Here is a 23613-nt window from a genome sequence, read left to right on the forward strand (position 1 = left end):
CTGAAGGCTGTCTGTCTCTTAACACTAGAACTGCCTTTCCGCCTATAAACACCCGCTAGAGAACGTTGCCGGGTTGTTACCTTTAGCATATGCGTCAGATGCATATCAACCCGCAAGGTGCAGCAAACATGAGCACCGATGGTTGATAAATAGTGCATAAACTACACTATACAGTGCCTTTGGAAAGTATTCAGACCCCTTGACGTATTTCACATTGTGTTACGTTACAGCCTTATTCTTAAATGGATTACATTTAAAAAAAATCCTCAGCAATCTACACACAACACCACATATTGGCAAAGCGTTTATATATATATATATATATAATAAATAAATAAGAATGGCCTTGCTTAGGGAGGTGACCAAGAACCCAATGGTCACTCTGACAGAGCTCTGGAGTTCCTCTGTGGAGATGGGAGAATCTTCAGAAGGACAACCATCTCTGCAGCACTCCACTAATCACGCCTTTATGGTAGAGTGGCCAGACAAAAGTCAGTAAAAGGCACATGACAGCACGCTTGGAGTTGACTCCGTCGCGCTGGCAGATGGTCGGTTGAGGCGGGATCGAAGGGGGGAGATTTACATTCATTGTTCAGGGGCTCGAGCAAAAGGCACTTAAAGATTCTCAGACCATGAGAAACAAGATTCTCTGGTCTGATGAAACCAAGATTGAACTCTTTGGCCTGAGTGCCAAGATTCATGTCTGAAGGAAACCTGGCACCATCCCTACGGTGAAGCATGGTGGTGGCAGCATCATGCTGTGGGGATGTTCTTCAGAGGCAGGGACTGGGAGACTAGTCAGGATCGAGGGAAAGATGAAAGGAACACAATACAAAGAGACCCTTGATGAAAACATGCTCCAGAGTGCTAAGGACCTCCGACTGGGGCAAAGGTTCACCTTCCAACAGGACAATGACCCTAAGCATACAGCCAAGACAACGCAGGAGTGGCTTCAGGACAAGTCTCAATGTACTTTAGTGGCCCAGCCAGAGCCCGGACTTGAACCTGATCGAACATCTCTGGAGAGACCAGAAAATAACTGTGCAGCAATGCTCGCCATCCAACTTGACGGAGCTTGAGAGAATCTGCAAAGAAGAATGGGACAAACTCCCCAAATACAGGTGTGCCAAGCTTGTAGCGTCATACCCAAGAAGACATGATGCTGTAATCACTGCCAAAGGTGCTTCTACAAAGTACTGAGTAAAGGGTCTGAATACTTATGTAAATGTGATATAAAAAATGTCAAAGATTTCAGGTAATACACAAACCCGTTGCTGACGGGTGTATAAAAATGAGCACACAGCCATACAATCTCCATACACAAATATTGGCATGAGAATGGCCTTACTGAAGAGCTCCGAGATCATCAATGTGGCACCGTCACAGGACGCCACTTTTTCAACAAATTTCTGCCCTGCAAGACCTGCCCTAGTCAACTGTAAGTGCTGTTATTGTGAAGTGCAAATGTTTAGGAGCAACAACAGCTCAACTAGCTCAAAGTGGTAAGCCACACAAGCTCACTGAACGAGACCGCTGAGTGCTGAAGCGCATAAATTGTCTGTCCTCGGTTGGAACACTCACTACCGAGTTGCAAACTGCCTCTAGAAGCAACGTCAGCACAATAACTGTTCGTCGGGAGCTTCATGAAATGGGTTTCCAATTCGGAGGAGCCGCACACAAGCCTAAGATCACTTTGTGCAATGCCAAGCGTCAGCTGGAGTGGTGTAAAGCTCACTGCCATTGATGAATCACACTTCACTATCTGGCAGTTCGACGGACAAATCTGGGTTGGCGGATGCCAGGAGAACGCTAACTGCCCCAATGCATAGTGTGCCAACTGTAAAGTTTGGTGGAGGAGGAATAATGGTATGTGGCTGTTTTTCATGGTTCAGGCTAGATCCCTTAGTTCCAGTGAAGGGAAATCTTAACTCTACAGCAGACAATGACATTCTAGACGATTCTGTGCTTCCAACTTTGTGGCAACAGTTTGGGGACGGCCCTTTCCTGTTAGTTTCCCTTACAATAAATTGGATTAGTAATAGTTATAATAAGCAGTCCTGTAACAGCTTATTTTTGTAAAGTAAAATGTCAGAGAATGGTATCAACACCCAAGGCACATGGTCAAATGATTTGCTGCTGGTAAATAGGCAATACACAAACTCCTTACACTGTCTTTATAAATTAAATCAACCTCTTTACCCTCTTTAAATCAAATCAAATCTAATTTATTTATATAGCCCTTCGTACATCAGCTGATATCTCAAAGTGCTGTACAGAAACCCAGCCTAAAACCCCAAACAGCAAGCAATGCAGGTGTAGAAGCACAGTGGCTAGGAAAAACTCCCTAGAAAGGCCAAAACCTAGGAAGAAACCTAGAGAGGAACCAGGCTATGTGGGGTGGCTGGGTGGAGATTATAACAGAACATGGCCAAGATGTTCAAATGTTCATAAATGACCAGCACGGTCGAATAATAATAAGGCAGAACAGTTGAAACTGGAGCAGCAGCACGGCCAGGTGGACTGGGGACAGCAAGGATTCATCATGTCAGGTAGTCCTGGGGCATGGTCCTAGGGCTCAGGTCCTCCGAGAGAGAGGAATTAGAGAAAGCACACTTAAATTCACACAGGACACTGAATAGGACAGGAGAAGTACTCCAGATATAACAAACTGACCCTAGCCCCCCGGCACATAAACTACTGCAGCATAAATACTGGAGGCTGAGACAGGAGGGGTCAGGAGACACTGTGGCCCCATCCGAGGACACCCCCGGACAGGGCCAAACAGGAAGGATATAACCCCACCCACTTTGCCAAAGCACAGCCCCCACACCACTAGAGGGATATCTTCAACCACCAACTTACCATCCTGAGACAAGGCTGAGTATAGCCCACAAAGATCTCCGCCATGGCACAACCCAAGGAGGGGCGCCAACCCAGACAGGATGACCACACCAGTGAATCAACCCACTCAGGTGACGCACCCCTCCCAGGGACGGCATGAGAGAGCCCCAGTAAGCCAGTGACTCAGCCCCTGTAATAGGGTTAAAGGCAGAGAATCCCAGTGGAAAAAGGGGAACCGGCCAGGCAGAGACAGCAAGGGCGGTTCGTTGCTCCAGAGCCTTTCCGTTCACCTTCCCACTCCTGGGCCAGACTACACTCAATCATATGACCCACTGAAGAGATGAGTCTTCAGTAAGGACTTAAAGGTTGAGACCGAGTTTGCGTCTCTGACATGGGTAGGCAGACCGTTCCATAAAAATTGAGCTCTATAGGAGAAAGCCCTGCCTCCAGCTGTTTGCTTAGAAATTCTAGGGACAATTAGGAGGCCTGCGTCTCGTGTAGGTATGTACGGCAGGACCAAAACAGAGAGATAGGTAGGAGCAAGCCCATGTAATGCTTTGTAGGTTAGCAGTAAAACCTTAATCAGCCCTTGCTTTGACAGGAAGCCAGTGTAGGGAGGCTAGCACTGGAATAATATGATCACATTTTTTGGTTCTAGTCAGGATTCTAGCAGCCGTATTTAGCACTAACTGAAGTTCATTTAGTGCTTTATCCAGGTAGCCGGAAAGTAGAGCATTGCAGTAGTCTAACCTAGAAGTGACAAAAGCATGGATTAATTTTTCTGCATCATTTTTGGACAGAAAGTTTCTGATTTTTGCAATGTTACGTAGATGGAAAAAAGCTGTCCTTGAAATGGTATTGATATGTTCTTCAAAAGAGAGATCAGGGTCCAGAGTAACGCCGAGGTCCTTCAGTTTTATTTGAGACGACTGTACAACCATCAAGATTAATTGTCAGATTCAACAGAAGATCTCTTTGTTTCTTGGGACCTAGAACAAGCATCTCTGTTTTGTCCAAATTTAAAAGTAGAAAGTTTGCAGCCATCCACTTCCTTATGTCTGAAACACATGCTTCTAGCAAGGGCAATTTTGGGGCTTCACCATGTTTCATTGAAATGTACAGCTGTGTGTCATCCGCATAGCAGTGAAAGTTAACATTATGTTTTCGAATGACATCCCCAAGAGGTAAAATATATAGTGAAAACAATAGTGGTCCTAAAACGGAACCTTGAGGAACATCGACATTTACAGTTGATTTGTCAGCGGACAAACCATTCACAGAGACAAACTGATATCTTTCCGACAGATAAGATCTAAACCAGGCCAGAACTTGTCCGTGTAGACCAATTTGGGTTTCCAATCTCTCCAAAAGAATGTGTTGATCGATGGTATCAAAAGCAGCACTAAGGTCTAGGAGCACGAGGACAGATGCAGAGCCTCGGTCCGATGCCATTAAAATGTAATTTACCACCTTCACAAGTGCAGTCTCAGTGCTATGATGGGGTCTAAAACCAGACTGCATTTTGTATACATTGTTTGTCTTCAGGAAGGCAGTGAGTTGCTGCACAACAGCCTTTTCTAATTTTTTTGAGAGGAATGGAAGATTTGATATAGGCCGATTTTAGTTTTTTATATTTTCTGGGTCAAGGTTTGGCTTTTTCAAGAGAGGCTTTATTACTGCCACTTTTAGTGAGTTTGGTACACATCCGGTGGATAGAGAGCCGTTTATTATGTTCAACATAGGAAGGCCAAGCACAGGAAGCAGCTCTTTCAGTAGTTTAGTTGGAAAAGGGTCCAGTATGCAGCTTGAAGGTTTAGAGGCCATGATTATTTTCATCATTGTGTCAAGAGATATAGTACTAAAACACTTGAGCGTCTCTCTTGATCCTAGGTCCTGGCAGAGTTGTGCAGACTCAGGACAACTGAGCTTTGAAGGAATACGCAGATTTAAAGAGGAGTCCGTAATTTGCTTTCTAATAATCATGATCTTTTCCTCAAAGAAGTTCATGAATTTATCACTGCTAAAGTGAAAGCCATCCTCTCTTGGGGAATGCTGCTTTTTAGTTAGCTTTGCGACAGTATCAAAAAGGAATTTTGGATTGTTCTTTTTTTCCTCAATTCAGTTAGAAAAATAGGATGATCGAGCAGCAGTAAGGGCTCTTCGGTACTGCATGGTACTGTCTTTCCAAGCTAGTCGGAAGACTTCCAGTTTGGTGTGGCGCCATTTCCGTTCCAATTTTCTGGAAGCTTGCTTCAGAGCTCAGGTATTTTCTGTGTACCAGGGAGCTAGTTTCTTATGAGAAATGTTTTTAGTTTTTAGGGGTGCAACTGCATCTAGGGTATTGCACAAGGTTAAACTGAGTTCCTCAGTTAGGTGGTTAACGGATTTTTGTCCTCTGGCGTCCTTGGGTAGACAAAGGGAATCTGGAAGGACATCAAGGAATCTTTGTGTTGTCTGTGAATTTATAGCACGACTTTGGATGTTCCTTGGTTAGGGTCTGAGCAGATTATTTGTTGCAATGCAAACGTAATAAAATGGTGGTCCGATAGTCCAGGATTATGAGGAAAAACATTAAGATCCACAACATTTATTCCATGGGACAAAACTAGGTCCAGAGTATGACTGTGAGAGTGAGTGGGTCCAGAGACATGTTGGACAAAACCCACTGAGTCGATGATGGCTCCGAAAGCCTTTTGGAGTGGGTCTGTGGACTTTTCCATGTGAATATTAAAGTCACCAAAGATTAGAATATTATCTGCTATGACTACAAGGTCCGATAGGAATTCAGGGAACTCAATGAAGAACACTGTATATGGCCCAGGAGCCCTGTAAACAGTAGCTATAAAAAGTGATTGAGTAGGCTGCATAGATTTCATGACTAGAAGCTCAAAAGATGAAAACGTCATTTTTTTTCTTTTTTTTTTTGCAACACCTCCGCCTTTGCGGGATGCATATGTTCACTAGTGTAGCCAGGAGGTGAGGCCTCATTTAACACAGTAAATTCATCAGGCTTAAGCCATGTTTCAGTCAGGCCAATCACATCAAGATTATGATCAGTGATTAGTTCATTGGCTATAATTGCTTTTGAAGTAAGGGATCTAACATTAAGTAGCCCTATTTTGAGATGTGAGGTATCACATCTCATTCAGTTCGGCCTAATTTAAATTAAATTGTTAAGGTGCGCAATTACCACCCATTCATCCATTTGTCATTCGTTCAGTGAGGAGAGACGGACTCATTAGCACGTGGCTGGGTACCAACATCCTACAGCACATTGACTTGGTGGGTTAAGTTAGGACCAGGTGTGAAAGAAACTGGTAAAAAGGCTTTAAATACTTTTCTGTTTGTGATGATAATTTTAAAAAATGACACATGAGCAGTGTAAAATACAAACAATTAGGAAAAGTCAGGGAAGGAGCAGGACATCTTTTTTTGGATGCTGCTTTTTTTAAAATTTACAAAATCAAACGTCAGTGGTCGTTGGTCTATGCTGTTTTTTTTTATTTAACCTCTATTTAACTAGGCAAGTCAGTTAAGAACAAATTCTTATTTATAATGACGGCCTATCAAAAGGCCTCCTGCAAGGACGGGGGCCTAGGATTAAAATCAATAAATAAATACAATATAAATATAGGACAAAACACACATCACAACGAGAGAGACAACACTACATAAAGAGAGACCTAAGACAACAACATAGCAAGGCAGCAACACACGGCAACACAACATGGTAGCAGCACAAAACATGGTACAGTCATTATTGGGCACAGTCAACAGCACAAAGGTCAAGAAGGAAGAGACAACAATACATCACACAAAGCAGCCACAACTGTCAGTAAGATTGTCCATGATTAAGTCTTTGAATGAAGAGATTGAGAAACTGTCCAGTTTGAGTGTTTGTTGCAGCTCGTTCCAGTTGCTAGCTGCAGCGAACTGAAAAGAGGAGCGACCCAGGGATGTGTGTGCTTTGGGGACCTTTAACAGAATGTGACTGGCAGAACGGGTGTTGTATGTGGAGGATGAGGGCTGCAGTAGAAAGAGGAAGAGGGGTATTCTTACCAAACCACATGACCATTGTTTTGGAGATGTTCAGAACAAGGTTAAGGGTAGAGAAAGGTTGTTGGACACTAAGAAAGCTTTGTTGTAGAGCATTTTGTTACGGTTAATTGAAATAGGTATACTTACATCCATGGTACTAGCTAAATTAGCTTAACCAAACACAAAATACAAATATATTTAAATGAAAACGTTTTTGTTTTATGCCCAAGTGTTCTGTGTTTATTTAGCTCTGTAGCTCAGTTGGTAGAGCATGGTGCTGCGCCAGGTCAGTGGGTTTGATTTCTGGGACTGTTTGGGGAAGGCCCTTTCCTGTTTCAGCATGACAATGCCCCCGTGCACAAAGCGAGATCCATACAGAAATGGTTTGTCGAGATAGGTGTGGAAGAACTTGACTGGCCTGCATGGAGCCCTGACCTCATCAGCATCGAACACCTTTGGGATGAATTGAAACGCCGACTGCGAGCCAGGCTTAATTGCCCCACATCAGCTCCTGACCTCAGCAATGTTCCAACGTGTATTGGAAAGCCTTCCCAGAAGAGTGGAGGCTGTTATCGCACCAAAGGGGGACCTACTCCATATTAATGTCCGTGATTCTGGAATGAGATGTTCCACGAGCTGGTGTCCACATACGTTTGGTCAGTGTACTGTAAAGAATGAATTGAATGAAGAAATATTCATATAATAATAATTAATAATTAATAATAATTAATAATTAATTAATAATAATAATTCGTATAATAACAATAGTTATTTGTTTAGATAGTCAAGGATATGTGTTGTACAATTCTGCAAAATCCTAGACAGAAATGAGGCCTAAAGCCATTTTTTTTCTTCTCTTACAATAAAATTGTTAGTGTAATCCATTTGATCAACTTTATTTGTAGATTTCATTAGTAATGGATTTATAGTAATAAATAAAATCTAGTTACAGCTTCTTTTGACAAAGTAGAAGTGCAAATATATATATATATATATATATATATATATATATATATATATAACCTACCAGGTGAAATCATTTGCTGTATTGCTAAACAAAAAGGATAATTTTGCATGGATCATTTTAAAGGATGAATTGCATAAATAAATAGCATATTTTCAGTTTGTTACTAGTTTTTTCTTAGTAGCAATGCTGCCGCATGAGTGGTCATGTGGTCATGTGCTCAGAGCATGGACAACACGGATGTTCTTAGAAATAGTGATGTTTAGAAATAGAGCTACACCTCTTGAGTTATGAGCGTTATTTGACAAAGGTAAGTGTAATAGAAATTACAGGATATCTTCTGATACTATATGGCAATCAAAATGTTTTGCCTGCATGTGACTCTGCAGGAAGATTTGATAAATTGATGAACCTTTCCTTGCATCTGTAAATTACCAGATGCGAACCATCTCTTCATGTACAATTTTGACAACTGATAGGCCTAATGTTGTCAGTCATCAGATTATTGTCAATTTAATAGGCTAGCTCTTATGTGTGAAATTAGTTTCGGTATAGTTTAGGTGTAGTTTCGATGGGTCGGCTGGCATCGTTTGTTTCCTTCTCATCAAGTTGGATAGAGTCAAGGATTTCTTTTGCATTATTCTACTGCAACACATACCATGTTTTCGTTTCCTTTACAATATATTCGAGTAGTAATAGAATTACAGTAAATAAAACAGCCCTGTAACAGCTTCTTTTTATAAAGTAAAACATAAAAGAGTGGTATAAATCCGCAAGGCGCGGTCAAATTATTAACTGAGTGCCAACGCTGATAAATAGGCACAACACAAAACTCAGCATTACACTATTGTTGTTCTAAATGAAATCAACCTCTTCACCCTCATCATTCAGTTTGGCCTAATTTGAAGTAACTTGTACAATTCTATCCATTTGTCATTTCATTCAGTGGGTTGGCATCGTTTGCTTGGCTTGATGGACTCAAGGATATGTTTTGCATGATTCTTGATGCCTACTGCCACATGTAACATGTTTTAATTTCCCTTTACGATACATTCAGTTAGTAATGCAGTAGACGGGGATGGGCGGTCATTCCATTTTGTCAGCCGGTGATTGGGTGATTGATGGGCGGTCATTCCATTTTGTCAGCCGGTGATTGGGTGATTGATGGGCGGTCATTACATTTTGTCAGCCAGTGATTGTCAAGCAAATAACTGCCGGTTTCACAGTAATTGACCGTTAATTAACATAAATACATTTAGCCTATCCTGGCTTCCACACATAGCTTACAAGCCTACTGATAGAGCCTTTTGGAACGTCTACATTTTAAAGTCTAATAAATCCATGTAATATAGCCAGGTATTCCCAAAAAAATCCAACAGGGGGGCTATACATTTGGGTGAGTTTTTTTTCTCTCACCTGAGTAGCCTCATTCCACTGCCAAAAATAAAATGTAAACCGTCTAGTTCAGCGACATAACAACACAATGTCAAATACCGATAGCATACTCAAATAGTTAACATCCAATCACATTAACCGTTACTCTCTTGCGGGAATTCCACTAACGGTCTGTATGTAGCCAAACGTAGCTGCTGCTCATTCCGTTTGCTGGAAAATTGATGAATGGTTAAAAAAAGTAAGGTCCGCATCCATAGAGACACATACCAGCTCTACTGGTAGTACTGCTACTGCCATCAGTACTCCACCTGCACCTGTCGACAACACAAGTTCTGCTTCCACGAGCACATCCAATGCTAGCATCAGTAATTCTACATTTGTTGTTAGCCCAGCTAGCATGGACACTAACAGTGGTGAATCTGATGCAGCCGAAGATCTACTGCCCCCTTACCCGGGAAAGCACCGAACAACAGACGGGGACGTTGGACCATCGAAGAGGCCAAATATGATAACTACATTGCGTTGGGGTTCACTTATATCGGGACTAGTGCCTTTCCTCAGCCACAGTGTGTTGTTATATGTGCAAAAGTACTATCTCACAACTCGATGAAACCTTCCCTTTTGCGCAGACATTTAGAAACATAACATGCCAATTTGAAAAATATGTTTTTTGAGTGAGAATTAAGATGACTTTCGAGTAGTAAGACATGTATAAAAGCAACAGATACCATTAATAAGAAGGGGCTAGAAGTGTCTTTATATAGTGAGCTAGTGAGTGGCTTAAACAGGGAAGCCCCATACTATTGTGGAGGACTTCATTCTTCCTGCTGCAGTGGATATGGCTGGGACAATGCTGGGGGAAAAGGCCCCAAAAAACTATACAAACAATGCCTTCATCAAACAACATTGTTTCACAACGCAGCAGTGACATGGCAGGAGATGTTTTGAAACAATTACTGCTTCGCTTAAAAGCCAGTGAATTCTATGCGTCACAGCTTGATGAGTCAACAGGCGTGGCAGGTCTGGCACAGCTCCTGGTATATGTCTGTTATGTTTATGGGGGTCAATTAAGGGAGGCATCCTCTTCTGCAAACCAGGACAACAGGAGAGTATATTTTCAAAGTACTGGATAGCTCTGTGACATCAAATGGACTTTGGTCAAGATGTGTTGGTATCTGTACAGATGGCGCAAAAGCCATGACAGGGAGTCATAGTGGAGTGGTAATGCGCGTGCAAGCAGTTGCTCCCGACGCCACTTGGGGATACTGCAGCATCCATTGAGGCTCTTGCTGCCAAGGGAATGCCTGACAGCTTGAAATATGTTTTGGACACAACAATGAAAATGGTTAACTTTGTTAAAGCAAGGCCACTGAACTCTAGTGTATTTTCTGCACTTTGCAATGATATGGGCAGCGACCATGTTACGCTTTTACAACATACAGAAGTGCGCTGGTTATCAAAGGGCAAAGTATTGACACGTTTTTTTTTTTTAATTGCGAGACGAGCTTAAAGTTGTCTTTACTGACCATTTTCACTTCACTCGTCGCTTGCATGATGACGAGATTCTCACACGACTGGTCTATCTGGGTGATGTTTTTTCTCGCCTGAATGATCTGAATCTAGGATTACAGGGACTCTCCGCAACTATATTCCATGTGCGGGACAAAATTGAGGCTATGATTAAGAAGTTGGTGCTCTTTTCTGTCTGCATTAACAAGGACAACACGCAGGTCTTTCCATCATTGTATGATTTTTTTGTGTGCAAATGAACTCAACTTACGAACAATGTCAAATGTGATATAGCGAAGCACCTGAATGAGTTGGGTGTGCAATTATGCAGGTACTTTCCCGAAATGGGTGACACAAACAACTGGATTCGTTATCCTTTTCATGCCCTGCCTTCAGTCCACTTACCGAAATCTGAACAAGAGAGCCTCATCGAAAGGGCAACAAGCGGTTCTGTGAAAATGTAATTTAATCAGAAGCCACTCTCAGAATTCTGGATTGGGCTGCGCTCAGAGTATCCTGACTTGGCAAACTGTGCTGTTAAGACTCCGATGATCTTTGCAACCACGTACCTACAGTTGAAGTCGGAAGTTTACATACACCTTAGCCAAGTACATTTAAACTCAGTTTTTCACAATTCCGGACATTTTAATCTTAGTGAAAATTCCCTGTCTTAGGTCACTAGGATCACCACTTTATTTTAAGAATGTGAAATGTCAGAATAATAGTAGAGAATTATTTATTAAAGCTTTCATTCCTTTCATTACATTCCCAGAAGTTTACATGCACTCAATTAGTATTTGGTAGCATTGCCTTTAAATAGTTTAACTTGGGGCAAACGTTTCGGGTATCCTTCCACAAACTTCCAACAATAAGTTGGATGAATGTTGGCCCATTCCTCCTGACAGAGCTGATATAACTTAGTCAAGTTTGTAGGCCTCCTTGCTCACACACACTTTTTCAGTTCTGCCCACAAATCTTCAATAGGATTGAGGTCCGGGCTTTGTGATGGACCCTCCAATACCTTGACTTTGTTGTCCTTAAGCCATTTTGCCACAACTTTGGAAGAATGCTTGGGGTCATTGTCCATTTTGAAGACCCATTTGCGACCAAGCTTTAACTTCCTGACTGATGTCTTGATGTTGCTTCAATATACCCACATACTTTTCCAACCTCATGATGCCATCTATTTTGTGAAGTGCACCAGTCCCTCCTGCAGCAAAGCACTCCCACAACATGATGCTGCCAGCCCCGTGCTTCACGGTTGGGATGGTATTCTTCGGCTTGCAAGCCTCCCCCTTTTTCCTTTGAACATAACGATGGTCATTATAGCCAAATAGTTATATTTTTGTTTCATCAGCCCAGAGGACATTTCTCCAAAAAGTATCATCTTTGTCCCCATGTGCAAGCCGTAGTCTGGCTTTTTTAAATGTTGGTTTTGGAGCCGTGGCTTCTTCCTGCCTTCCAGGTTATGTCGATATAGGACTGGTTTTACTATGGGTATAGATACTTTTTTACCGGTTTCCTCCAGAATCTTCACAAGGTCCTTTTGCTGTTCTGGGATTGATTTGCACTTTTCGCACAAAAGTATGTTCATCTCTAGGAGACAGAACCAGACTTGTGGAGGTCTCCAATTCTTGCCTGAGGTCTTGGCTGATTTCTTTTGATTTTCCCATGATGTCAAGCGAAGAGGCACTGAGTTTGAAGGTAGGCCTTGAAATACATCCACAGGTACACCTCCAATTGACTCAAATGTCAATCAGCCTATCAGAAGGTTCTAAAGCCATGACATCGTTTTCTGGAATTTTCCAAGCTGTTTAAAGGCACAGTTAACTTAGTGTATGTAAACTTCTGACCCACTGGAATTGTGATACTGTGAATTATAAGTGAAATAATCTGTCTGTAAACAGTTGTTAGAAAAATGACTTGTGTCATGCACAAAGTAGATGCCGTAACTAACTTGCCAAAACTAGTTTGTTAACAAGAAATTTGTGGAGTGGTTGAAAAATGAGTATTAATGACTCCAACCTAATCTAAACTTCTGACTTCAACTGTATGTGAGAGTGGATTCTCGGCCCTCACTAGCATGAGAACTAAATACAGGCAGACTGTGTGGAAAATTATTTAATACATTGCAGAGTTATGTGCATCCCTTCTAAGCAGACCCTTCTCATTAACCTGTGGTGAGTTATTCACAATGTTTGCTGAACAAATAAAGTTTTATATGTAAGATGGCTAAATAAAAAGCAAAATTACTGAGTATTATTTGTGCCCTGGCCCTTTAAGAGCTCTTTGTCACAACCCGTCAAGTGGGAAGTGACAAACTCACACTCTTATGTTTAAGAAATGTAGTGTGTGTGTGTGTCGCAGGCTTACAATGATGGCAAAAAACAACATTTTTGAGAGTGCGCTGACCCTGGTGCTAGAGGGGGTATGCAGCTGGAGGTGTTTGAAAGGGCATGGGACTACTATTACAAAGTTTGGCAACCACTGGCCTACACCATCACAATAAATCCATTATATATTTTAGACGGGTCTAAAGAAACATGATATAAAGAAAATGTCTATTTCAGAAGAACAGAATAGCTTACTCTGCATTTTCCTTATGTTAGGCCCTTCATCTGTCTATGCCATATGGCTGTGGGTTACACTAGTTCATTTAGCAGACAATATTTGCTTAGAATTCCGTCCCATTATTTTATAGTACGAAGAATACAATCGAACATAGCTGAATAAAATATAAAATATATTTTCTCCTATCGATTTGAGGGTGTGCCCACGTGCGGCTATTCTGTGTTGAGCGGTTAGCAAAGAAACATGTACTCCTATATGCTTAATTTAGAGTTATTTTATGTAACTTTAGTATGCCTTTTGCGGCCAGTGGCCGTTGTGCCCTTGAGCTGTATATAATAATTATAATTCCCTTCTCCTTGCTACGTGCCGAAGCACCTCCCACTCACATGGCTCTGTCACATGATCCGGTCTTTCTCACAGGCTACAAGTGAAGACAGACACATTGGGAACGCAACTGCGCACGTCTTTATCCAATTCCGAGGTGCAAGAAATAAATATTCAAAACGGGGGCAGTGAAAAATAAATACATGTCATCTATGCACTTAAATAGCGAAAGGAGGACGCTTTTTTCATAGGCTATATTCCTTTTTTATAAATCCAATTGGTAGTAGTTAGTCTTGTCTCGTTGCTGCAACTCCCGTACGGGCTCGGGAGAGGGGAAGGTCGAAAGCCATGCGTCCTCCGAAACACAACCCGATCAAGCCGCACTGCTTCTTAACACAGCGCGCATCCAACCCGGTAGCCAACCGCACCAATGTGTCGGAGGAAACACCATGCACCTGGCGACCTGGTTAGCGTGCACTGTTCCCGGCCCACCACAGGAGTCGCTAGTGCGCGATGAGACAAGGATATCCCTACCGGCCAAACCCTCCCTAACCCGGACGACGCTATGCCAATTGTGCATCGCCCCATGGACCTCCCGGTCGCGGCCGGCTGCAACAGAGCCCGGGCACGAACCCAGAGTCCCTCTGGTGTCACGTAGTGCCCTAGACCACTGCGACACCCGGGAGGCCTATTCCTGTTTTTAAAGAGAAGTGATGTGCTTAATATTAGGAAGGTTGAGAAATAAATATAGTAGGCCTAGCCTATAGAACGCTTCTTTTTAAGAGGCCATCACTCTGTTTTAGTCCACAATTGCATAGCCTATAGAAATGTTGCGCCACATGAGCTCATGGATTTTTGATTACATTTGCATTGATGTCAGTGATTTTAGAGGGACAATAGAGTGCTGAGTACCAGGTAGTTAGTAAGTTTGGTAGGCTACTAATGACCATCCGCAGCATCAGAGCTTAGAGAAGCCTAGTTACCGTTACTAAACGGTCACATGAAATTTGAGTGCCGTCATGACTCGTGACTTCCGGTGGGACGGTAAATACGGTAACTGTAACAGCCCTAGTAATAGAGTTATAGTAAAAAAAAAACTAATGACAGCTTATTTTTAAGGCACACGGTCAAATGATTTGCTGCTGATTTAATAGGAATTACACAAACTCATCATTACACTTGTTTTTCTAAATAAAATCAACCTCTTCCCCCACTTTATCATTCAATTTGGACTAATTCAATTGTGAAGTAAGGTGCACAATTATCATCCATTTGTCATTCAGTGAGGAGAGAGAGATGCATTAGCAGCTGGCTCGGTACCAACATCCTACAAGTAAAAAGGCTAACTACTTTTAATACTTTTCTGTTTGTAATTTCAAAATTCAGAAAAATTAGCGCAAATTAGTGTAAAATACAAACGTTTAGGAAAAGTCAGTGAAGGAGCAGGACAGCTTATCTTTTGGGCAGATTTTATTTACAAAATCAAACGTCAGTGGCCTATGGCGGTTCTAGTGGTAACGGTTTGTTTTTAAGTTGAATTGAAATAGGTATACTTACAGCCATGGTACTAGCTACATTAGCTTAACAAAACCTAAAATACTAATTGATTTAAATGAAAAAGGTTTTGTTTTAAATCCAGGTAGGTGTTCTGTGTTTATTTAGCTCTGGAGCTCAGTTGGTAGAGCATGGCGCTGCGCCAGGATAGTGGGTTTGACTCCTTGGACCACCCATACTTAATGTATTTACGCATGACTGCATATTTATATTTAAAATTGTGCCAGGTCAGATATGACCAAGGAGAAAGGTAAGCTGTTGTTGCTACTGTGCATTCAGTCCAACCAAGAAACATGAATAGAGGAACTGATTCAGCCTCTTTTGGAGGAGGACCTGACCTTTTTCCCAACCGATTCAGCCTCTCTTGGAGGAAGACCTGACCTTCTCCCAACTAGACAGTTGAGATGAAATTGGGTGATGCTGGGTTGCAGACTCACAGAGAAGTTGTTAGGTGTGTGTTGACCCGGTCCCTGTGGCATACAGGGTGAATCACCAGTATGAATTAACTCTGCTCCAGGGACCAAGGTGTCACACACACACACACACACAGTGGTCTGTCTCCATGGAGCCTGGCCTGGTTGCCTGGGAGAAGTCACTAATCTGCTAGCTAGCGCTGACCCATTTTAATATCCTGCAGCGCTAGCATACTGTCAGAGACAAAGTGCTAGCTCTCCTCTGCTCTTTATCTGTCTCTCTATCTGCCTGTACTTGTATCTTTGTCTGAATGTATTTTTCTCTCTCATAGTATGAAAACACTTTGCTTGTTGTTGTTGAATGATTATAGTGAGTTTAGTGACAGCAACATGAGCACATTAAGACAGCGTGGTGAGACACTACCATTGTCAAGGGCTTGCTATGTTTATCTCAGCCAGACATTAATTACACCATCTGCTACTGCATGACATGCAGCTTGCTGAGTCTTATCATGACTCAGAACTATAGCTTAGGCTCTCTAGGAAAGTCCTTGAGGTCTTTTTCCATGACTGAAATTTCTATGTGCCTTGCAGATCTGTCTGTTGGTGTTGGTGCCCACTCTGCATGACACTCGTTCTCTGTGGCCCTGGTTGGCCCCGGTTGGCCCCTGACTAGCTGACTAAACTAAAATCCACTGTATATACACTACTGGTCAAAAGTTTGGGGTCACTTAGAAATGTCCTTGTTTTTGAAAGATAAGAATCTTTTTTTGTCCATTTTTAAAATAACATTAAATTGATCAGAAATACAATGTAGACATTGTTCATGTTGTAAATGACTATTGTAGCTGGAAACGGCAGATTTAAAAAAAAAAATGGAATATCTACATAGGCGTACAGAGATCCATTATCAGCAACCATCACTTCTGTGTTCCAATGGCACGTTGTGTTAGCTAATCCAAGTTTATCATTTTAAAAGGCTAATTTATCATTAGAAAACCCTTTTGCAATTATGTTAGCACAGCTGAAAACTGTTCTGATTTAAAGAAGCAACAAAACTGTCCTTCTTTAGACTAGTTGAGTATCTGGAGCATCAGCATTTTTGGGTTTGATTACAGGTTCAAAATAGCCAGAAACAAATAACTTTCTTCTGAAACTCATCAGTCTATTCTTGTTCTGAGAAATGAAGGCTATTCCATGTGAGAAATTGCCAAGAAACTGAAGATCTCGTACAATACTGTGTACTACTCCCTTCACAGAACAGTGCAAACTGTCTCTAACAAGAATAGAAAGAGTGGAAGGCCCCTGTGCACAACTGAGCAAGAGGACAAGTACATTATAGTGCCTAGTTTGAGAAACAGATGCCTCACAAGTCCTCAACTGGAAGCTTCATTAAATAGTACCCGCAAAACATCAGTCTCAACGGTGAAGAGGCGACCCCGGGAGGCTGGCCTTCTAGGCAGAGTTCCTCTGTCCAGTGTCTGTTCTTTTGCCCATCTTAATCTTTCACAGTGGCCTCCATCATTCTTAAATGGAAGAAGTTTGGAACCACCAAGACTCTTCCTAGAGCTGGCAGCCCATCCAAACAGAGCAATTGGGGGAGTAGGGCCTTGGTTAGGGAGGTGACCAAGAAACCGATGGTCACTCTGACAGAACTCCAGAGTTCCTCTGTGGAGATGGGAGAACCTTCCAGAAGGACAAGCATCTCTGCAGCACTCCACCAATCAGGCCTTTTATGGACTCTCAGACCATGAGAAACAAGATTTATCTGGTCTGATGAAACCAAGATTGAACTCTTTGGCCGAAATGCCAAGAGTCACATCTGGAGGAAACCTGGCACCATCCCTACGGTGAAGCATGGTGACAGCATTATGCTGTGGGGATGTTTTTCAGAGGCAGGGACTGGGAGACTAGTCAGGAGCGAGGGAAAGATGAACGGAGCATAGCGAGATCCTTGATGAAAACCTGCTCAAGAGCACTCAGGACCTCCGACTGGAAGGTTCACCTTCCAACAGGACAACGAGCCTAAGCCCACAGCCAATACAACATAGGAGTTGCTTCGGGACAAGTCTCCGAATGTCCTTGAGTGGCCCAGCGGGAGCCCGGACTTGAACCCGATCAAACATCGCTGGAGAGACCTGAAAATAGCTGTGCAGCAACCCTCCCCGTCCAACCTGATGGAGCTTGAGAGGATCTGCAGAGAAGAATAGGAGAAACTCCCCAAATACAGGTCTGCCACGTTTACAGCGTCATACCCAAGAAGATTTGAGGCTGTAATCGCTGCCAAAGGCGCTTCAACAAAGTACTGCGTAAAGGGTCTGAATACTTGTAAATGTAATTTCTTTGTTTTATGTAAACGTGCATACATTTATAAAAAAACAGTTTTTGCTTTGTCATTATGGGGTATTGTGTGTAGATTGATTGTGGACAATCAATTAAATCTATTTTAAAATTAGGCTGTAACTTGAAAGTGGGAAAAGTCAAGGGGTCTGAATTATTTCAGAATGCATTGTAGTTGGATGTATACTCTGCCAATACTCATCGCAACTTATCTCCATTGAGATGTTTATCATGGAGTTGAGTTTAGTCCACTAGCCTCTGACTTAACCTTTTATCTCATTTCCAGCTCTGAGGGTCAGGGATGCTTCGGTCAGCTACTTGTTTTGCTCGGTGAACCAAGGTGAAAAGGCTACCCTGCCAATCAATAGAAAAACTAAATCCAGTCAGCAACTGGGGTTCAGTTGTTCCAACTGCATTCCCAGATAATATTTTGTTACATATCCAGAGGTGGTGAGAAGGAAACATGGTAAATCCCTGATCCCAATCCAGGTTGAGTAAAGCTGCCTTCCCTCCAACAGGGCACTTTGTGTTGTGTGAGAGAGGGGATAGAGGATATACTGGTATCTGCTGGAGGGAAAGTAAGAAGGGAAAGTATTCTCTTGATCCTCAACCCGCTCAGTAAAGCCTGGAAGGGAATGTTGCAATGCTGAAATAATGCCCACTTTGGTTCTATCTTTGTTGAACAGAATGTCACTGTTTCCATTTATATTTCTTTCCTGTAAACATCAGATGATGGTTCATTTGTTCTCCATGCAGCCGATGATTGTTCAATTCAATGGACTTGTCAGGGTACTTTGTGAATGTTCCCTTTGCTTTGACTGAATGGAAAGCTGAGTTGTTGACAGCTCTGTCAAATATCAGGAGTTCTCCGCTATCCTTTGGCTCCCTCAATGTTTTCACTGAGAGAAGAGATGGAGATACATGGTAGTTATGAATGACAATTTAAACTGGTTTCATTTGCATACTTGTTCTTCTACATGAGTGACAGAAGTGTCAGCTCAAGCTTGAACTTCAAATGATGAGTCATCCTAGCTTCAGTGGTAATACTTGTGCATCCGCGTCCTAGCTAAAGCTCTTCCAGTGCTTTGTCACATTGCGTGGGCTCGCAGACGTTATTAGCATTTATATTAGAGTCCCATTTACATTTTCAAAGGAACTATGGTAGAGAAGGAACCACAAGAAATAAACGCCTCCATATAAGCCTAAATATAAAACTAATTTCAGTTATGAAACGACATCCATTCACACGCATTAAATAATGCTACATGATTAGGTAACAAATACTAATACAGCAATATGGCACTGCATTCTAGAGTTGCAGTGCTACAGACTTTTAAATATACACTACTGTTCAAAAGTTTGCCATCACTACAAATGCCCTTGTTTTTGGCCTTCTAGGCAGAGTTCCTCTGTCCAGTGTCTGTTCTTTTGGCCATCTTAATCTTTTCTTTTTATTGGCCAGTTTGAGATATGGCTTTTTCTTTGCAACTCTGCCTAGAAGGCCAGCATCCCGGAGTCGCCTCTTCACTGTTGACGTTGAAACTGGTGTTTTGCGGGTACTATTTAATGAAGCTGCCAGTTGAGGACTTGTGAGGCATCTGTTTCTCAAACTAGACACAGATGTTCTTGTCCTCTTGCCACAGTTGTGCACCAGGGCACAGTTGTGCACCACCTCTTTCTATTCTGGTTAGAGCCAGTTTGCACTGTTCTGTGAAGGGAGTAGTACGTTACGTTGCACAAGATCTTCAGTTTCTTGGCAATTTCTCGCATGGAAATAGCCTTCATTTCTCAGAAGTATAGACTGACGAGTTTCAGAAGAAAGGTCTTTGTTTCTGGCCATTTTGAGCCTGTAATCGAACCGACAAATGCTGATGCTCCAGATACTCAACTAGTCTAAAGAAGGCCTGTTTTATTGCTTCTTTAATCAGAGTAACAGTTTTCAGCTGTGCTAACACAATTGCAAAAGTGTTTCCTAATGATCAATTATCCTTTCAAAATTATTAACTTGGATTATCTAACAAAACGTGCCATTGGAACACAGGAGTGATGGTTGCTGATAACGGGCCTCTGTACGCCTATGTAGATATTCCATAAAAAATCTTCCGTTTCCAGCAACAATGAAGACGTGTTTGTTTGTCCTCTCGTGTACTTTTGTATTTTTTGTATATATATTTCAATTTATTTTTAATCTCTTCTCGATTTTTAATTCGATTATACCTTCCAGTAACCTGCCTCACCCAATGTAATACGGAATTGCTATTATTTTCAATTTTAGAACACATTCAAGAACCTCCAGAAGCTAACCAGCTAATTAGCTACAAGCTATTTAGTCATTGTTAGCCACTGCTAGCGGCTTTTACCTTCTCCACAGATACCAGCCCTGTTTTTAGCCTGGATACTCGCTAGTCTACCAGTACCGGATTGTGTCTCCACAACAACGCCGGACTCCTGCCGTAATCCCTGGACCACTACTTCTGATCTTCACAGCTAGCTTGCAGCTAGCTAGCTCACAGCTTGCAGCTTGCTAGCTCACAGCTAGCTTGCACTCACCGTGGCACCCAGTACCGACGCTATCCCTGAGGCCCACCTCCCGGCCTACTCAGCTGTTCACTCTTTCGCCATCTGGCTTGGATTCTCTGTCGACACGGCTCCCCGCCGCACCACCACGACTGGTCTGCCGACGAATACGCCATCCGCTGTGCCTTCAAACGGCCTCCGTCGGAGCAGACGCTCCTCCTAGCCCCGGGCTACTAACTTTAAACGCTGTGTCGCCCGCGTGCTAGCGTAGTGGCGGCTTCCCTGTTCCATCTACTGCTGCCCCCTGGACACTGATCACTTGGCTACATAGCTGATGCCTGCTGGACTGTCCATTAATCACGGTACTCCATTCTGTTTATTTATTTTTTATCTGTCGGCCCCAGCCACGAACTCAGGCTCTGTGTGTAGTTAATTCAACCCTCTCTGCCTAGTCATCGCCATTTTACCTGCTGTTGTTGTATTAGCTGTTGTTGTCTCACCTGTTGTTTTAGCAAGCTCTCCTAATCAACACCTGCGATTACTTTATGCCTCGCTGTATGTCTCTCTCAAATGTCAATATGCCTTGAATACTGTTGTTCAGGTTAGTTATCATTGTTTTAGTTTACAATGGAGCCCCTAGTTCCACTCTTCATACCTCTGATACCTCCTTTGTCCCACCTCCCACACATGCGGTGACCTCACCCATTACAACCAGCATGTCCAGAGACACAACCTCTCTTATCATCACCCAGTGCCTGGGCTTACCTCCACTGTACCCGCACCCCACCATACCCCTGTCTGCGCATAATGCCCTGAATATATTCTTCCACGCCCAGAAATCTGCTCCTTTTATTCTTTGTCCCCAACGCTCTAGGCGACCAGTTTTGATAGCCTTTAGCCGTACCCTCATCCTACTCCTCGTCTGTTCCTCAGGTGATGTGGAGGTAAACCCAGGCCCTGCATGTCCCCAGGCACCCTCATTTCTTGACTTGATCGAAAAAGCCTTGGTTTCATGCATGTCAACATCAGAAGCCTCCTCCCTAAGTTTGTTTTACTCACTGCTTTAGCACACTCTGCCAACCCTGATGTCCTTGCCGTGTCTGAATCCTGGCTTAGGAAGGCCACCAAAAATTCTGAGATTTCCATACCCAACTATAACATTTTCTGTCAAGATGGAACTGCCAAAGGGGGAGGAGTTGCAGAGAGCCTGCAAAGTAATGTCATACTTTCCAGGTCCATACCCAAACAGTTCGAACTTCTAGGTGGGGGGTGAATTGATCGCCCCCCACCTAGCTTCAGAGTTTGTTCTGTTAGGTGACCTAAACTGGGATATGCTTAACACCCCGGCAGTCCTACAATCTAAGCTAGATGCCCTCAATCTCATACAAATCATCAAGGAACCCACCAGGTACAACCCTAAATCTGTAAACAAGGGCACCCTCATAGACGTTATCCTGACCAACTGGCCCTCCAAATACACCTCCGCTGTCTTCAATCAGGATCTCAGCGATCATTGCCTCATTGCCTGTATCCGCTACGGGTCCGCGTTCAAACGCTCCCTAAAACACTTCTGCAAGCAGGCCTTTCTAATCGACCTGGCCCGGGTATCCTGGAATTATATTGACCTCATCCCATCAGTTGAGGATGCCTGGTCATTCTTTAAAAGTAACTTCCTCACCATCTTAGATAAGCATGCTCCGTTCAAAAAATGCAGAACTAAGAACAGATATAGCCCTTGGTTCGCTCCAGACCTGACTGCCCTCGACCAGCACAAAAACATCCTGTGGCGGACTGCAATAGCATTGAATAGTCCCCCCCGATATGCAACTGTTCAAGGAAGTCAGAAACCAATACACGCAGTCAGTCAGGAAAGCAAAGGCCAGCTTTTTCAAGCATAAATTTGCATCATGTAGCTCTAACTCAAAAGTTCTGGGACACTGTAAAGTCCATGGAGAACAAGAGCACCTCCTCCCAGCTGCCCACTGCACTGAGGCTAGGTAACACGGTCACCACCGATTTTAAATCCATGTTAATCGAAAACTTCAAGCATTTCTCAACGGCTGGCCATGCCTTCCTCCTGGCTACTCAAACTGTTACAGACCTATATCCATCCTGCCCTGCCTATCTAAGGTCTTCGAAAGCCAAGTCAACAAGATCACTGTGCAATCTGGTTTCCGAGCCGGTCACGGGTGCACCTCAGCCACGTTCAAGGTCCTAAACAATATCATAACCACCATCGATAAAAGACAGTACTGTGCAGCCGTCTTCATCGACCTGGCCAAGGCTTTCGACTCTATCAATCACCATATTCTTATCGGCAGTAGCCTCGGTTCAGTAGCCTCGGTTTTTCTAATGACTGCCTTGCCTGGTTCACCAACTACTTTGCAGACAGAGTTCAGTGTGTCAAATCGGAGGGCATGTTGTCCGGTCCTCTGGCAGTCCCTATGGGGGTGCCATAGGGTTCAATTCTCAGGCCGACTCTTTTCTCTGGTAACATATCAATGATGTTGCTCTTTTTGCGGGCGATTCCCTGATCCACCTCTACGCAGACGACACCATTCTGTATACTTCTGGCCCTTCCTTGGACACTGTGCTAACTAACCTCCAAACGAGCTTCAATGCCATACAACACTCCTTCCGTGGCCTCCAACTGCTCTTAAACGCTAGTAAAACCAAATGCATTGCTTTTCAACCGTTTGCTGCCTGCACCCGAACGCCCGACTAGCATCACCACCCTGGATGGTTCCGACCTAGAATATGTGGACATCTATAAGTACCTAGGTGTCTGGCTAGACTGTAAACTCTCCTTCCAGACTCATATCAAACATCTCCAATCTAAAATCAAATCTAGAGTCTGCTTTCTATTCCGCAACAAAGCCTCCTTCACTCACGCCGCCAAACTTACCCTAGTAAAACTGACTATCCTACCGATCCTCGACTTCGGCGATGTCATCTACAAAATAGCTTCCAATACTCTACTCAGCAAACTGGATGCAGTTTATCACAGTGCCATCCGTTTTGTTACTAAACCACCTTATACCACCCACCACTGCGACCTGTATGCTCTAGTCGGCTGGCCCTCGCTACATATTCGTCGCCAGACCCACTGGCTCCAGGTCATCTACAAGTCTATGCTAGGTAAAGCTC

At 43.1% G+C, this 23613-nt stretch overlaps 1 protein-coding gene across 4 annotated transcripts in view; it reads left to right on the forward strand.

Annotated features, from left to right (window-relative positions):
- LOC110505397 (rho guanine nucleotide exchange factor 10) overlaps positions 1-23613 on the forward strand; it is a 92065-nt gene that overhangs the window by 49461 nt on the left and 18991 nt on the right. The window lies entirely within an intron of this gene.

The sequence above is a fragment of the Oncorhynchus mykiss genome, chromosome 25, assembly GCF_013265735.2.
Source record: "Oncorhynchus mykiss isolate Arlee chromosome 25, USDA_OmykA_1.1, whole genome shotgun sequence".
Classification (NCBI taxonomy): Eukaryota; Metazoa; Chordata; class Actinopteri; order Salmoniformes; family Salmonidae; genus Oncorhynchus; species Oncorhynchus mykiss.